A 17,125-nucleotide genomic window follows, 5' to 3' on the forward strand; every position below is an offset into this window, starting at 1 on the left:
CGACTCTCCCATCAGAAGATGAAGCCAGTTTTAACGCCTCAACAGCTCCACAGACTGTCTGAGGGAGGTGCGTAATTGGGCTTTTTACGCACATACATAGAGGCTGTGGAAACCAGTCGGGGATAAAAAAAAAAAAATAAGACTGTTGTCTTATTTCTTATGTTAGAAAATAGTAACATAATCAATCAAACGAAATAGCCTAACAAAAGATAATTACAATTATAATGTTTTGTCTTTTATGTTGTGTTTTAGGCTATCCAATCCCATCCTTCTCTGCCACTCAATTCAATGTCCCCTTTCTCTCCGCACCGCACCCCCCCCCTGCAGGTCTCAATGCCACCCGGCTCCTAGCGAAGACGCGCGGCTCAGCTCGAAGCTAGAAGAAGAGAAGATGACCGGCATCCACGTGGAGGGACTGGCGGCGATCGCCCTCTTCTACGTTCTGATCCTCGCGGTGGGAATCTGGGCCGCGTGGAAGAACAAGCACGCAGGCGAGGCGGAGGGCACGGACCGCAGTGAAACCATCATGGTCGGCGGCAGGGACATTGGTTTATTTGTTGGTGGTTTTACCATGACCGGTGAGTTTCTTTGTGTGAATGATTGAGATGGGCTAGTCAATTTTCTATTGTGAGTTGATTTCGATTTCACCCGTGTCAAATTCCTATGCATGCAAATGTATTTGGCGAATAAAGGTGATTCTGATTCTAGAAGTTTACACAAAGAATGTTGTAGGCCCATACCTTTTTAATGTTTTATTTAACTGATATAAAACCATTGGTAAAACAAATATATATGCTACTTCAGTTTGATAGCTCATGCTCGATGGTCAGGGGGAAAGCCTTTAATTAATGATACAACAAACATGTTGAATTGCAACATTGAACAGCTTTAGTTTACAGATTTTTTTTTTAAAATACATTATTCCGTGAAGAAACTCACAATTGGTCCAAACGTACAATTTTCAAGCTCAATTCTAAATAAGCGCAATGTCGTGACCTTGTCATTTGCTTTTGGGCGCATCTGGTAATCATGATTCGACCCTATTAATGTAGGCTGAACATGTATATTTTTGTCGTTTTCATTTCAGCGACCTGGGTTGGCGGTGGATATATAAACGGAACGGCTGAGTATGTGTATCTTCCTGGGTACGGTTTGGCTTGGGCACAAGCCCCTTTTGGATATGCGCTAAGTCTCGTCATAGGTAAGTCATGTCAATATATACAGCGCATTCGGAAAGTATTCAGACCCCTTGACCATTTCCACATTTTGTTATGCTACAGCCTTATTCTAAAATTGATTACATTGCCCCCCCCCTCCCCCCCTCATTAATCTATACACAATACCCCACAATGACAAAGCAAAAACAGGTTTTTATCAATTTTTGCAAATTTATTGAAAAATAAAAAACATACCTAATTTACATAAGTATTCAGACCCTTTACTCAGTACTTTGTTGAAGCACCTTTGGCAGCGATTACAGCCTTCAAGTCTTCTTGGGTATGACACTACAAGCTTGGCACACCTGTATTTGGGGAGTTTCTCCCATTCTTCTCTGCAGATCCTCTCAAGCTCTGTCAGGTTGGATGGGGAGCGTCGCTGCACAGCTATTTTCAGGTCTCTCCAGAGATGTTCGATTGGGTTCAAGTCCGGGCTCTGGCTGGGCCACTCAAGGACATTCAGAGACTTGTCCCGAATCCACCCGTGTGTTGTCTTGGCTGTGTGCTCAGGTTCGTTGTCCTGTTGGAAGGCGAACCTTTACCCAGTCTGAGGTCCTGAGCGCTCTGGAGCAGGTTTTCATCAAAGATCTATATAATAATATAATATGCCATTTAGCAGACGCTTTTATCCAAAGCGACTTACAGTCATGTGTGCATACATTTTTGTGTTTGGGTGGTCCCGGGGATCGAACCCACTACCTTGGCGTTACAAGCGCCGTGCTCTACCAGCTGAGCTACAGAGGACCTCTCTGTACTTTGCTCCATTCATCTTTCCCTCGATCCTGTCTAGTCTCCCAGTCCCTGCCGCTGAAAAACATCCCCACTGCTGCCACCACCATGCTTCACCGTAGGGATGGTGCCAGGTTTCCTCCAGACGTGACACTTTGCATTCAGGCCAAAGAGTTCAATCTTGGTTACATCAGACCAGAGAATCTTGTTTCTCAGTTTGGCCGGGCGGCCAGCTCTAAGAAGAGACTTGGTGGTTCCGAACTTCTTCCATTTAAGAATGGAGTTCACTGTGTTCTTGGGGACCTTCAATGCTGCATACATTTTTTGTTACCCTTCCCCAGATCTGTACTTCGACACAATCCTGTCTCGGAGCTCTACGGACAATTCCTTCGACCTCAATGCTTGGTTTTTGCTCTGACATGCACTGTCAACTGTGGGACCTTATATAGACAAGTGTGTGCCTTTCCAAATCATGTCCAATCAGTTGAATTTACCACAGGTGGACTGCAATCAAGTTGTAGAAACATCTCAAGGATGATCAATGGAAACAGGATTCACCTGAGCTCAATTTTTGAGTCTCATAGCAAAGGGTCTGAATACTTATGTAAATAAGGTATTTAAAAAAAAAAATTATACATTTGCAAACATTTCTAAAAACCTGTTTTCGCTTTGTCATTATGCGGCATTGTGTGTAGATTGATGAGGAAAACATTTAATTTCATAAATTTTAGAATAAGGCTGTAACGTAACAAAACGTGGAAAAACTCAAGGGGTCTGAATACTTTTCCGAACGCACTGTATAACAGACTACAGTTTGAAATAACAAAATTAACAATGTAGGCTTACTTGTGAAATATTCCAAATATATTTTATATTCCTCTGAAAGTCCACAACATTCCTGTGCGTTAAAACCTGCCAAAATGCCGCATGCTTCCCGTGTGTGTGTGCAGGAGGTCTGTTTTTCGCCAAGCCGATGCGCTCCAGAGGTTATGTCACAATGCTGGACCCTTTCCAGCAGAAGTATGGGAAGAGGATGGGGGGGCTTCTCTTCATACCTGCTCTAATGGGAGAGATCTTCTGGTCCGCAGCCATCTTATCTGCCCTGGGTAAGTTATTATGGATGGTATACAGCACAGTGTGTGTGTGTGGTGTGGTGTGTGTGTGTGTGTGTGTGGTGTGTGTGTGTGTGGTGTGGTGTGTGTGTGTGTGTGTGTGTGTGTGTGTGTGTGTGTGAGAGTGTGTGTGTGAGAGTGTGTGTGTGTGTGTGTGTGCGTGCGTGCGTGCGTGCGTGCGTGCGTGCGTGCGTGTGTGTGTGTGTGTGTGTGTGTGGTGTCTGTGTGTGTGTGTGTGTGTGTGTGTGTTACTGTCTCTGATTAGGTCCCTGTCTGTCTGTTCCTCTAGGGGCCACACTGAGTGTTATCATAGACATCAACATTAAGATGTCTGTGGTGATCTCTGCCTGTATTGCCATCTTCTACACTCTAGTAGGAGGCCTGTACTCTGTAGCCTACACTGACGTGGTGCAACTCTTCTGTATCTTCCTGGGACTGGTGAGACACTCGGCCATTGTAGCTCAAACGTTTGAAAGCATTTGAATTTGAGAAGGAATAGGCACAACTCTCACTCTTAAAAACACGACGCTCCATTTCTACAACTATTAAAAACACGACGCTCCATTTCTACAACTATTAAAAACACGACGCTCCATTTCTACAACTATTAAAAACACGATGCTCCATTTCTACAACTATTAAAAACACGACGCTCCATTTCTACAACTATTAAAAACACGACGCTCCATTTCTACAACTATTAAAAACACGACGCTCCATTTCTACAACTATTAAAAACACGACGCTCCATTTCTACAACTATTAAAAACACGACGCTCCATTTCTACAACTATTAAAAACACGACGCTCCATTTCTACAACTATTAAAAACACGACGCTCCATTTCTACAACTATTAAAAACACGACGCTCCATTTCTACAACTATTAAAAACACGACGCTCCATTTCTACAACTATTAAAAACACGACGCTCCATTTCTACAACTATTAAAAACACGACGCTCCATTTCTACAACTATTAAAAACACGACGCTCCATTTCTACAACTATTAAAAACACGACGCTCCATTTCTACAACTATTAAAAACACGACGCTCCATTTCTACAACTATTAAAAACACGACGCTCCATTTCTACAACTATTAAAAACACGACGCTCCATTTCTACAACTATTAAAAACACGACGCTCCATTTCTACAACTATTAAAAACACGACGCTCCATTTCTACAACTATTAAAAACACGACGCTCCATTTCTACAACTATTAAAAACACGACGCTCCATTTCTACAACTATTAAAAACGCGACGCTCCATTTCTACAACTATTAAAAACACGACGCTCCATTTCTACAACTATTAAAAACACGACGCTCCATTTCTACAACTATTAAAAACACGACGCTCCATTTCTACAACTATTAAAAACACGACGCTCCATTTCTACAACTATTAAAAACACGACGCTCCATTTCTACAACTATTAAAAACACGACGCTCCATTTCTACAACTATTAAAAACACGACGCTCCATTTCTACAACTATTAAAAACGCGACGCTCCATTTCTACAACTATTAAAAACACGACGCTCCATTTCTACAACTATTAAAAACACGACGCTCCATTTCTACAACTATTAAAAACACGACGCTCCATTTCTACAACTATTAAAAACACGACGCTCCATTTCTACAACTATTAAAAACACGACGCTCCATTTCTACAACTATTAAAAACACGACGCTCCATTTCTACAACTATTAAAAACACGACGCTCCATTTCTACAACTATTAAAAACACGACGCTCCATTTCTACAACTATTAAAAACACGACGCTCCATTTCTACAACTATTAAAAACGCGACGCTCCATTTCTACAACTATTAAAAACACGACGCTCCATTTCTACAACTATTAAATACATGACGCTCCATTTCTACAACTATTAAAAACACGACGCTCCATTTCTACAACTATTAAAAACACGACGCTCCATTTCTACAACTATTAAAAACACGACGCTCCATTTCTACAACTATTAAAAACACGACGCTCCATTTCTACAACTATTAAAAACACGACGCTCCATTTCTACAACTATTAAAAACACGACGCTCCATTTCTACAACTATTAAAAACACGACGCTCCATTTCTACAACTATTAAAAACACGACGCTCCATTTCTACAACTATTAAAAACACGACGCTCCATTTCTACAACTATTAAAAACACGACGCTCCATTTCTACAACTATTAAAAACACGACGCTCCATTTCTACAACTATTAAAAACGCGACGCTCCATTTCTACAACTATTAAAAACACGACGCTCCATTTCTACAACTATTAAATACATGACGCTCCATTTCTACAACTATTAAAAACACGACGCTCCATTTCTACAACTATTAAAAACACGACGCTCCATTTCTACAACTATTAAAAACACGACGCTCCATTTCTACAACTATTAAAAACACGACGCTCAATTTCTACAACTATTAAAAACACGACGCTCCATTTCTACAACTATTAAAAACACGACGCTCCATTTCTACAACTATTAAATACATGACATGTCGGCTGTAGCAGTGTGTGTGAGACCCAGGTCTGATGTGTTCCTGTGTGTCAGTGGGTTTCAGTACCGTTCGCTCTGAACAACCCGGCGGTGTCAGACATCAAGATCAGTGCAGTGAAGGAGATCTACCAAGCTCCCTGGAAGGGAAACATCAATAGAGAAGACACCTGGGTCTGGATAGACAACTTCTGTCTGCTGGTACGTACAGTACTGGATAGACTGGGTCTGGATAGATAACTTCCAGCAGACAGAATATTTACCGTTTAAGGAGTAGTGATTATGTTCAGATTGTAAGGATACTTACTGTTTAGTTCACTATCTCCTCTCTGTATTCTAGATGAATTCACTATCTCCTCTCTGTGATCTAGATGAATTCACTATCTCCTCTATGTGATCTAGATGAATTCACTATCTCCTCTCTATGATCTAGATGAATTCACTATCTCCTCTCTGTATTCTAGATGAATTCACTATCTCCTCTATATGATCTAGATGAATTCACTATCTCCTCTCTGTATTCTAGATGAATTCACTATCTCCTCTCTGTATTCTAGATGAATTCACTATCTCCTCTCTGTATTCTAGATGACTTCACTATCTCCTCTCTGTATTCTAGATGACTTCACTATCTCCTCTCTATGATCTAGATGAATTCACTATCTCCTCTCTATGATCTAGATGAATTCACTATCTCCTCTCTATGATCTAGATGAATTCACTATCTCCTCTCTATGATCTAGATGAATTCACTATCTCCTCTCTGTATTCTAGATGACTTCACTATCTCCTCTCTATGATCTAGATGAATTCACTATCTCCTCTCTATGATCTAGATGAATTCACTATCTCCTCTCTATGATCTAGATGAATTCACTATCTCCTCTCTGTGATCTAGATGAATTCACTATCTCCTCTCTGTATTCTAGATGAATTCACTATCTCCTCTCTGTGATCTAAATGAATTCACTATCTCCTCTCTGTATTCTAGATGAATTCACTATCTCCTCTCTGTGATCTAGATGAATTCACTATCTCCTCTCTGTATTCTAGATGAATTCACTATCTCCTCTCTGTATTCTAGATGAATTCACTATCTCCTCTCTGTGTTGTAGATGTTGGGGGGGATTCCCTGGCAGGTGTATTTCCAACGGGTTCTCTCTGCCTCTTCAGCTACGTACGCCCAGGTGCTCTCCTTCATCGCCGCTGCAGGGTGCCTGGTCATGGCCGTGCCCTCAGTGATGATCGGGGCTATAGGGGCCTCCACAGGTGAGACACGCACACGGACGCACGCACACACGCACACCTGGGGTCCAGGTACTTTATGTATGAATGGTTCTAACGAGGACATCTCTTTCTGTCGTGTCGGTTGATCTACAGTTGTTAGTTGCTTTCCAAACATTTCCAAATGTCTGATGGAGAGTTCCTCATCTGGTAGCCTTATGATGACACAGTATGTCCCCCTTTCCTGGGCGTTGGGGGAGGGGGGGTAGAGAGGGTCCCGGGGGACACCTCAGGGTGTAACCGTGTTCCCCTCAGATCTCTGGAAAGCTCCAGAAAAGATCAACAGCTGGTCCCTTCATCCATTATGGAGGATCTCTCTCCGTCTCTCTCTCTCTCCATCTCTCTCTCTCCATCTCTCTCTCTCAATCACTCTCTCCGTCTCTCTCTCTCTCCATCTCTCTCTCTCCATCTCTCTCTCTCAATCACTCTCTCCGTCTCTCTCTCTCTCCATCTCTCTCTCAATCTCTCTCTCCGTCTCTCTCTCTCTCCATCTCTTTCTCAATCTCTCTCTCTCCATCTCTCCGTTTACTGCTGTGAACTTTGTAAATATTACATCAGAGGAGAAGCAGAAGGGACTGAATTAGGTTTGATCTCCAGGTTTTAACTCCAGCATCAAAGTCCTGCTGGAGAACTGTTTGTTTCATCACTCCATTACAGAGGGAAAGGATATGTTAAGGGAATGATATATAGTTACAGTAGGAATATGTCCAGTGATGGGAGGTGAAATGATACGTTAAGGGGATGATATATAGTTACAGTAGGAATATGTCCAGTGATGGGAGGTGAAATGATACGTTAAGGGATGATATATAGTTACAGTAGGACTATGTCCAGTGATGGGAGGTGAAATGATACGTTAAGGGAATGATATATAGTTACAGTAGGACTATGTCCAGTGATGGGAGGTGAAATGATACGTTAAGGGGATGATATATAGTTACAGTAGGACTATGTCCAGTGATGGGAGGTGAAATGATACGTTAAGGGAATGATATATAGTTACTGTAGGACTATGTCCAGTGATGGGAGGTGAAATGATACGTTAAGGGGATGATATATAGTTACAGTAGGACTATGTCCAGTGATGGGAGGTGAAATGATACGTTAAGGGATGATATATAGTTACAGTAGGACTATGTCCAGTGATGGGAGGTGAAATGATACGTTAAGGGATGATATATAGTTACAGTAGGACTATGTCCAGTGATGGGAGGTGAAATGATACGTTAAGGGAATGATATATAGTTACAGTAGGACTATGTCCAGTGATGGGAGGTGAAATGATACGTTAAGGGGATGATATATAGTTACAGTAGGACTATGTCCAGTGATGGGAGGTGAAATGATACGTTAAGGGGATGATATATAGTTACAGTAGGACTATGTCCAGTGATGGGAGGTGAAATGATACGTTAAGGGAATGATATATAGTTACAGTAGGACTATGTCCAGTGATGGGAGGTGAAATGATACGTTAAGGGGATGATATATAGTTACAGTAGGAATATGTCCAGTGATGGGAGGTGAAATGATACGTTAAGGGGATGATATATAGTTACAGTAGGACTATGTCCAGTGATGGGAGGTGAAATGATACGTTAAGGGAATGATATATAGTTACAGTAGGACTATGTCCAGTGATGGGAGGTGAAATGATACGTTAAGGGAATGATATATAGTTACAGTAGGACTATGTCCAGTGATGGGAGGTGAAATGATACGTTAAGGGGATGATATATAGTTACAGTAGGACTATGTCCAGTGATGGGAGGTGAAATGATACGTTAAGGGAATGATATATAGTTACAGTAGGACTATGTCCAGTGATGGGAGGTGAAATGATACGTTAAAGGAATGATATATAGTTACAGTAGGACTATGTCCAGTGATGGGAGGTGAAATGATACGTTAAGGGGATGATATATAGTTACAGTAGGACTATGTCCAGTGATGGGAGGTGAAATGATACGTTAAGGGAATGATATATAGTTACAGTAGGACTATGTCCAGTGATGGGAGGTGAAATGATACGTTAAGGGGATGATATATAGTTACAGTAGGACTATGTCCAGTGATGGGAGGTGAAATGATACGTTAAGGGATGATATATAGTTACAGTAGGACTATGTCCAGTGATGGGAGGTGAAATGATACGTTAAGGGATGATATATAGTTACAGTAGGACTATGTCCAGTGATGGGAGGTGAAATGATACGTTAAGGGATGATATATAGTTACAGTAGGACTATGTCCAGTGATGGGAGGTGAAATGATACGTTAAGGGAATGATATATAGTTACAGTAGGACTATGTCCAGTGATGGGAGGTGAAATGATACGTTAAGGGAATTATATATAGTTACAGTAGGACTATGTCCAGTGATGGGAGGTGAAATGATACGTTAATGGATGATATATAGTTACAGTAGGACTATGTCCAGTGATGTGAGGTGAAATGATACGTTAAGGGAATGATATATAGTTACAGTAGGACTATGTCCAGTGATGGGAGGTGAAATGATACGTTAAGGGAATGATATATAGTTACAGTAGGACTATGTCCAGTGATGGGAGGTGAAATGATACGTTAAGGGAATGATATATAGTTACAGTAGGACTATGTCCAGTGATGGGAGGTGAAATGATACGTTAAGGGATGATATATAGTTACAGTAGGACTATGTCCAGTGATGGGAGGTGAAATGATACGTTAAGGGGATGATATATAGTTACAGTAGGACTATGTCCAGTGATGGGAGGTGAAATGATACGTTAAGGGAATGATATATAGTTACAGTAGGACTATGTTCAGTGATGGGAGGTGAAATGATACGTTAAGGGGATGATATATAGTTACAGTAGGACTATGTCCAGTGATGGGAGGTGAAATGATACGTTAAGGGGATGATATATAGTTACAGTAGGACTATGTTCAGTGATGGGAGGTGAAATGATACGTTAAGGGATGATATATAGTTACAGTAGGACTATGTCCAGCGATGGTGAGCAGCAGACATGCTGTCACATGACTGTTTGTCATCATCTAAAAGGCTGCAGTAGGGTTGAACTGTTATGGAGGTTTCACACTGGTCTTTCTAACCTGACACACAAGTTCTTAAGACACGGTTGTAGTTCTTCAGTAGGTTCCTTTGACCATTGTGTCTTCCACGGTTGTAGTTCTTCAGTAGGTTCCTTTGACCATTGTGTCTTCCACGGTTGTAGTTCTTCCGTAGGTTCCTTTGACCATTGTGTCTTCCACGGTTGTAGTTCTTCAGTAGGTTCCTTTGACCATTGTGTCTTCCACGGTTGTAGTTCTTCAGTAGGTTCCTTTGACCATTGTGTCTTCCACGGTTGTAGTTCTTCAGTAGGTTCCTTTGACCATTGTGTCTTCCACGGTTGTAGTTCTTCAGTAGGTTCCTTTGACCATTGTGTCTTCCACGGTTGTAGTTCTTCAGTACGTTCCTTTGACCATTGTGTCTTCCACGGTTGTAGTTCTTCAGTACGTTCCTTTGACCATTGTGTCTTCCACGGTTGTAGTTCTTTAGTAGGTTCCTTTGACCATTGTGTCTTCCACGGTTGTAGTTCTTCAGTAGGATTGTGTCTTCCACGGTTGTAGTTCTTCAGTAGGTTCCTTTGACCATTGTGTCTTCCACAGTTGTAGTTCTTCAGTAGTTTCCTTTGACCATTGTGTCTTCCACGGTTGTAGTTCTTCAGTAGGTTCCTTTGACCATTGTGTCTTCCACAGTTGTAGTTCTTCAGTAGGTTCCTTTGACCATTGTGTCTTCCACGGTTGTAGTTCTTCAGTAGGATTGTGTCTTCCACGGTTGTAGTTCTTCAGTAGGTTCCTTTGACCATTGTGTCTTCCACAGTTGTAGTTCTTCAGTAGTTTCCTTTGACCATTGTGTCTTCCACGGTTGTAGTTCTTCAGTAGGTTCCTTTGACCATTGTGTCTTCCACAGTTGTAGTTCTTCAGTAGGTTCCTTTGACCATTGTGTCTTCCACGGTTGTAGTTCTTCAGTAGGTTCCTTTGACCATTGTGTCTTCCACGGTTGTAGTTCTTCAGTAGGTTCCTTTGACCATTGTGTCTTCCACAGTTGTAGTTCTTCAGTAGGTTCCTTTGACCATTGTGTCTTCCACGGTTGTAGTTCTTCAGTAGGTTCCTTTGACCATTGTGTCTTCCACGGTTGTAGTTCTTCAGTAGTTTCCTTTGACCATTGTGTCTTCCACGGTTGTAGTTCTTCAGTAGTTTCCTTTGACCATTGTGTCTTCCACGGTTGTAGTTCTTCAGTAGGTTCCTTTGACCATTGTGTCTTCCACGGTTGTAGTTCTTCAGTAGGTTCCTTTGACCATTGTGTCTTCCACGGTTGTAGTTCTTCAGTAGGATTGTGTCTTCCACGGTTGTAGTTCTTCAGTAGGTTCCTTTGACCATTGTGTCTTCCACAGTTGTAGTTCTTCAGTAGGATTGTGTCTTCCACGGTTGTAGTTCTTCCGTAGGTTCCTTTGACCATTGTGTCTTCCACGGTTGTAGTTCTTCAGCAGGTTCCTTTGACCATTGTGTCTTCCACGGTTGTAGTTCTTCAGTAGGTTCCTTTGACCATTGTGTCTTCCACAGTTGTAGTTCTTCAGTAGGATTGTGTCTTCCACAGTTGTAGTTCTTCAGTAGGTTCCTTTGACCATTGTGTCTTCCACGGTTGTAGTTCTTCAGTACGTTCCTTTGACCATTGTGTCTTCCACGGTTGTAGTTCTTCAGTAGGTTCCTTTGACCATTGTGTCTTCCACGGTTGTAGTTCTTCAGTAGGTTCCTTTGACCATTGTGTCTTCCACAGTTGTAGTTCTTCAGTAGGTTCCTTTGACCATTGTGTCTTCCACGGTTGTAGTTCTTCAGTAGGTTCCTTTGACCATTGTGTCTTCCACGGTTGTAGTTCTTCAGTAGGATTGTGTCTTCCACCGTTGTAGTTCTTCAGTAGGTTCCTTTGACCATTGTGTCTTCCACGGTTGTAGTTCTTCAGTAGGATTGTGTCTTCCACGGTTGTAGTTCTTCAGTAGGTTCCTTTGACCATTGTGTCTTCCACGGTTGTAGTTCTTCAGTAGGATTGTGTCTTCCACGGTTGTAGTTCTTCAGTAGGTTCCTTTGACCATTGTGTCTTCCACGGTTGTAGTTCTTCAGTACGTTCCTTTGACCATTGTGTCTTCCACGGTTGTAGTTCTTCAGTAGGTTCCTTTGACCATTGTGTCTTCCACGGTTGTAGTTCTTCAGTACGTTCCTTTGACCATTGTGTCTTCCACGGTTGTAGTTCTTCAGTAGGTTCCTTAGTTTGACCACTGTCTGCCCTGTTTTTTTCTGGTTCTAAGTTCTTGGTTCTGGGTTCCTGACTGTGTTGTGTGTGTACTGTTCCTCAGACTGGAACCAAAGAAAGGGAGTCCTTTAGACACGGCTGTGGGTTCCCAGTTTCCAAACTGTATGTTGTGTTCGTGGCGTCCCTCAGACTGGAACCAAAGAAAGGGAGTCCTTTAGACACAGCTGTGGGTTCCCAGTTTCCAAACTGTATGTTGTGTTCGTGGCGTTCCCTCAGATTGGAACCAGACCGCGTATGGAGCTGTGCCTCCCAAGGAGAGGGACCAGGCGGACATGATATTACCCATAGTCCTCCAGTACCTCTGTCCTCCCTTCGTCTCCTTCTTCGGCCTGGGGGCGGTCTCTGCTGCTGTGATGTCATCGGCCGACTCCTCCATCCTGTCAGCTAGCTCCATGTTCGCTCGGAACATCTACCAGCTGGCCTTCCGCCAATCGGTGAGCTGGAGGGGGCGGGACCCAAAAAAAACCCTCTATTTACTACATACCATCATCATAGAAATAGTTGAACCACTGTTCTCTGTGTTTGTGTGTGTGTGTGTAACGTTTTATTCCCCCCCCCCCCTCCCTCCCTCCCAGGCATCGGACACAGAGATCGTGTGGGTGATGCGCGTCACCATCTTTGTGTTCGGGGGCCTGGCCACGGCGATGGCGTTGCTAACGGGGACGGTGTACGGGCTGTGGTACCTGAGCTCTGACCTGGTCTACGTCATCATCTTCCCCCAGCTGATCTCCGTCCTCTTCGTCAAGGGGACCAACACGTACGGCTCCGTGGCCGCCTACGTCTTCGGCCTGATCCTGAGGGTCGGAGGAGGGGAGCCCTACCTCTCACTGCCCCCGTTCATCTACTACCCGGGCTGGCAGCTGGAGGAGAGGATCCATCATCTGACTGGAGAAGTGGATCAGATAGTGGTGCAGAAGTTCCCCTTTAAGACCGTCTCCATGCTGGCCTCCTTCCTGGGCAACGTGGCTTTCTCCTACCTGGCCAAGTACCTGTTTGAGAGTGGCAAGCTGTTGCCCAAGTATGACTTCCTGGACGCGGTGTTGGCCAAGCACAGCATAGAGAACATGGACAAGACGTCGCTGGTCAACCGTAACAACATCGTGCTGTCTGAGATGGCGCCCGTCAAACCGCGGCTCAGCGTTCAGCTGGCGGCCGCGTTCACCCGCAGAGACACTCTGGCCGAGGAGGACGACTTCAGTCCTGAAGACGGCCCCCACCCGCGAGACCCTGGACTGACCCCTGACCTCTGACCCCTGACCTTCAAACCGGAACGTCTGGGAACATACGGTTCGTCTCCTGGAGCCGTGGCGTAACCATGGAGCAGGTGCATATTATGATCCAGATCTTCCATACAGAAAGAGACTAAAGAGAGGACAGAAGAGACTGAAATATACATTTTACTAGTTTGATATTTAATCACTTCGATTTGATTTGATCACATCATGGGCAAAGTGAGTTATGAAGACGGAACAGATGGAGGTAAGAGAACACCATTGCAGAACGTTCGTTGAAAAGAGACAAGGGCTACTGTTGCTGCTGCATGTGTCAACCACTGGAGAACGGACCGCCCTTCTGGCGTGTAGAAGACCTGGAACTCTCTCTCCCTGGTCACCGTCTGGGGGATGAAAGGACACAGTTGGGTCCCTATTGTTTCCTCACCTTCTGACCACTTCTTCCCATGGACAAAACATGTCAAGTAAAAGTTTTGTTTTAAAAATCGAAAAGGGATGCTCTCAAAAAAAGTTATTGAATTCAAATGGATTTCCCCACAACACTGTTACTGTGAATTATATCCTAGTATAGATGGCCACCCCATCAAGAGGTTATTTCAAACATGTAATATCCCTTCAGAAAAACAAATACCCTATTACCATGTTGAGTAGAAAATATACACAAATAGGTAGTCGATTTACAGCACTGTAACAATACAAAACATGCAAGCTAATATTTATTAATTCAATGTTGGGTATACAAAACCATCTTTTTTTTTTATTTCATGATATAAAATCTATATAAAAGGAATCAAACAGCAAAGTATTTATAGTAATGTAGTAATTTAATGGCTTTAATGAAATGCTTTTTGTTGACTTTATGTCATAACGTCTATAGTGGTTACTGTGATGTAACTGAGTTATTGCTAAAGGTCTGTCTACTTACATCCTTACTGGGTTCCAGTTAGAAATGTGAGTATTTATTTGTTGTCAACAGCACTGTACAGTGTTTTGTGGGTAAGAGCGTTGTGCCAGTAACCGAAAGGTCGCTGGTTCTAATCCCAGAGGTGAAAAATCTGTCGATGTGCCCTTAAGCAAGGCACTTAACCCTAATTGCTCCTGTAAGTCGCTCTGGATAAGAGTGTCTGCTAAATGACTAAAAATGTGTAAAATGTAAAATGTTTTGTGTGACGTGTATCTGTATATAATATGATATAATATAATAATAATATGTGTAATCTCTGTATATAATATGAAGAAATACATTCTATACAGATGATGCCGGTAGAAATGATATATCTGTTTGACAACAGAGACCGCTTACTAAATCTTTATTTATTTTTTGATGTCTTAAAAGAAAACAACGCTGAAATTGAATAAATTATATTATTTAACAATTTAATGTTTAATGTTTTTGTTGTTGCGCTGTTGTCATAGAAACAGTCCTATATCAACATGTTCTAATGGGGGATCCTGAATATGATTTTTCACATTCACTTTTTGTGTAATCTGGATTTTCAGGGCTACGTACAGTTTATCATCAGGGTTTGGGGACTTTTAATGTTCCTGTTTTTTGCTGATGTTTGTCATTGGTGTGTTGTCATTTTCCCTGTCAGACGTCACAATGAACCCAACCACAGCTCCTTGTTGCTCTTCTTCTCTCAGGGAGATGTTTTAAAAAAAAAAAAAAAGAGAACACAACTGAAAACGTGACAGAAATGACAACGCTCGGCTTGCGTCTCTGTATCCATCAGATGGCCGCAGTGGTCTTAAAATAGGTCCTGTTATTTTATATTACCTTAAGTGCTGTACACGTCTGGTACGGGGGGGGGGTTAGGGGGCGAGGGGAGGGTAGATGAGTTAGGGGGGGAGGGGTTAATGTAGCCTGTTAGAGCCATCGCCCCCTGAGGGGATTGACGCAAAGGAACCACTCCCTCCCTCTCTTCTTGTCCCAGCCCCCCTCCGTTGTCCCCACATTGTCCTCCGCTGCGTCCTTGGGCTCCGGGACCCCAGTCCATAAAGACACAGCCAGAGAGTCTCATTGACAGAGGAACAGCAGAGTGCACTCACCATAATTAACAATTATATGACAGAAACTCAGCCAAAAGTCATCCAGTTATATTCTGGTGGAGGGGGGGGGGGGGGGGGGGGGGGGGGAGGAGGCAGAGGAAGGGGGGAGGGGCTCCATGGCTCTCCTTCATTGATGTTGGAGGAAAATAGCGTTTGGACGCTACCCAATACAGATTCATTCATGGATATTTTAAACTTGGGACGTATTTATAAAAGGTCCTTGTGACGTGTCGTTGATATCTTGCAGACGTTTTGAGTTTTAATGAAGCGTCGTAGTGGCCACCTCTGTGCTTTTCCAGGACCGTATTCACCTCACAAGGAATATATATAATATATAATATGGACTAGACAAGTTAAGAGGTTCAGTTTCTAAACTACGCAGCTGTTCTCTAACTCCTCTGTGATCCATAGAGGACACGAACTACGCAGCTGTTCTCTAACTCCTCTGTGATCCATAGAGGACACGAACTACGCAGCTGTTCTCTAACTCCTCTGTGATCCATAGAGGACACGAACTACGCAGCTGTTCTCTAACTCCTCTGTGATCCATAGAGGACACGAACTACGCAGCTGTTCTCTAACTCCTCTGTGATCCATAGAGGACACGAACTACGCAGCTGTTCTCTAACTCCTCTGTGATCCATAGAGGACACGAACTACGCAGCTGTTCTCTAACTCCTCTGTGATCCATAGAGGACACGAACTACGCAGCTGTTCTCTAACTCCTCTGTGATCCATAGAGGACACGGTTCCACCCCTAGTGTACAACACGGAAATACGACCATCAAATGTACGTCATTCTACTACTATTTTTTTTAGTGATCCAATTGACATTTTAGTCATTTAGCAGACGCTCTTATCCAGAGCGATTTTACAATTAGTGAGCGCAGACATTTTTCATACTGACAGAGAGGGCGTTATGAAATAAATGTGATTTGATTTTGACACAGGAGTAATTTACAGTCAAGGTGTGGTGGGGTGGGGGGTGGGGGGGGGTGGGGGGGGGGGGGGGGGGGGGGGGGGGGGGGGGAGTGACATCCATCAACTGATACGACCTGAGAGAACTCACGTCCTCTAACCCTAACCCCAACGTCCCATTGTCCTGGATCAATCAACTGGCCGGCCCGGACCTTGTTTAACCTCTCCTAGGACCCTGGCTAACCCCCTCCTCTCCCATCCTCCACCCAACCAAAAAGTCATGGATCACCTTATCAAAACTGTGTGTCTCAAGGGATGCATTGAAACACCATGTAAACGTGCCAAACCACGACCACGTAGGAATAATCCCACGTGTTGGAGAATAATCTATTCTACTCTCAGGACTCTAGGGTCTGAGAATGTTGTTTCTAGGACTTTGTCAGAGAGAGACGGAGAGAGAGAGAGACAGAGAGAGAGAGAGAGGACATATATATATATATATATAGAGAGAGAGAGGACAGAGAGAGAGAGAGACAGAGAGAGAGAGAGAGAGAGAGAGAGAGAGAGAGAGAGAGAGAGAGAGAGAGAGAGAGACAGAGAGAGAGAGAGACAGAGAGAGAGAGAGAGAGAGAGAGAGAGAGGAGAGAGAGAGAGAGACAGAGAGAGAGAGACAGAGAGAGACAGAGA

The 17,125-nt window shown here is 43.2% G+C and overlaps 1 pseudogene across 1 annotated transcript; it reads left to right on the forward strand.

Moving 5' to 3' along the window:
• The first annotated feature begins 391 nt into the window (after positions 1-391).
• On the forward strand, positions 392-13,475 carry LOC311122819 (high-affinity choline transporter 1-like; annotated as a pseudogene). The gene is made up of 8 exons: positions 392-578; positions 1,088-1,201; positions 2,897-3,052; positions 3,348-3,496; positions 5,657-5,800; positions 6,715-6,868; positions 12,456-12,673; positions 12,815-13,475. The product of its transcript is annotated as a high-affinity choline transporter 1-like (transcript).
• The last annotated feature ends 3,650 nt before the right edge of the window (positions 13,476-17,125 follow it).

This window comes from Coregonus lavaretus (assembly GCF_964263955.1).
Source record: "Coregonus lavaretus genome assembly, contig: HAP1_SCAFFOLD_5087, whole genome shotgun sequence".
In the NCBI taxonomy this organism is placed as follows: Eukaryota; Metazoa; Chordata; class Actinopteri; order Salmoniformes; family Salmonidae; genus Coregonus; species Coregonus lavaretus.